At 36.6% G+C, this 872-nt stretch overlaps 1 long non-coding RNA gene across 1 annotated transcript in view; it reads left to right on the top strand.

Annotated features, from left to right (window-relative positions):
• The first annotated feature begins 3 nt into the window (after positions 1-3).
• The window catches only part of LOC127744769 (uncharacterized), a 2,439-nt gene continuing 1,570 nt past the window's right edge, over positions 4-872 (top strand). The window contains exons 1-2 of the long non-coding RNA XR_008005825.1: positions 4-60; positions 148-305. This is a non-coding gene — a long non-coding RNA (uncharacterized LOC127744769). The remainder of the gene's footprint in view (positions 61-147; positions 306-872) is intronic.

Consider the following 872-nt stretch of genomic DNA (forward strand, 5'->3'; position numbering starts at 1 on the left):
TATAGGACCTAACTCTCTTGAAGGAGAAGGTTAATCTTGTCTCCTTGGACCTTGGGTGTGGTAAGATTCTCAACCCTAGTGTGATTTGTGATTTTATGATGTTTGGGTTTTGAGATGTTGTGTATGGGTATGATGATTATGGCTTAGGTTGTGTATATGTGAATATTGGAGCTTGATTGGTGATTTTGAAAAGCTTGGAAAGGGTTTGGTGGTGAAAAATCTGTTCTTGGAGGTGTTGAGGCCTTGAGAGCTTGTGGATAAGTGGTTTGGAAGTGCTCCGGTTGAGCTTGGGAAAATTGGCTAAGGTATGGTTTCGGTTTCCCGTATCTAATATGTAATGTGGTAGGAAATACTTAGGCTAGAGGCCCTAAGATAGGCATTGAATTGTTGATGTTGTTGAATGATTGAGATATATGATATGGTCATATATGTGATGATGATTAATGATGCCTTGATGGTATGATGTATGAGAAATATGCATGTTGTGATATATGCTTGATGATTGGTTATGGTTGAATTGTGGGTTGAATCATGTTGATGGTGAGTATGATGTTGATTGTGTACAATGATGATTTATTGGAATTGGTGTTGTTGAGAATTGGCATGAGTAAGAGTATATGATATGTCAATATGTTTGAGTTTGAGCCACTTGGGTGAAGTGGGTTAAAATGATGAGATAGTGATTTGATAAATTGTGGTAAAGTCTCAATGTGTGAGTTGAGGAGGCTTGATGTTGAAATTGATATATTTTGATTGATTTCAAAGAAAAGGGATGAACTTGGCATGTTTTGATTGATTTTGAAAAGAGTTGGAAATGGCTTGTTTTGAAAATGGCACTTTGTGGTTTTTATGAAAAACATGGTTTTTGGGCA

Source organism: Arachis duranensis, chromosome 1 (assembly GCF_000817695.3).
Source record: "Arachis duranensis cultivar V14167 chromosome 1, aradu.V14167.gnm2.J7QH, whole genome shotgun sequence".
In the NCBI taxonomy this organism is placed as follows: Eukaryota; Viridiplantae; Streptophyta; class Magnoliopsida; order Fabales; family Fabaceae; genus Arachis; species Arachis duranensis.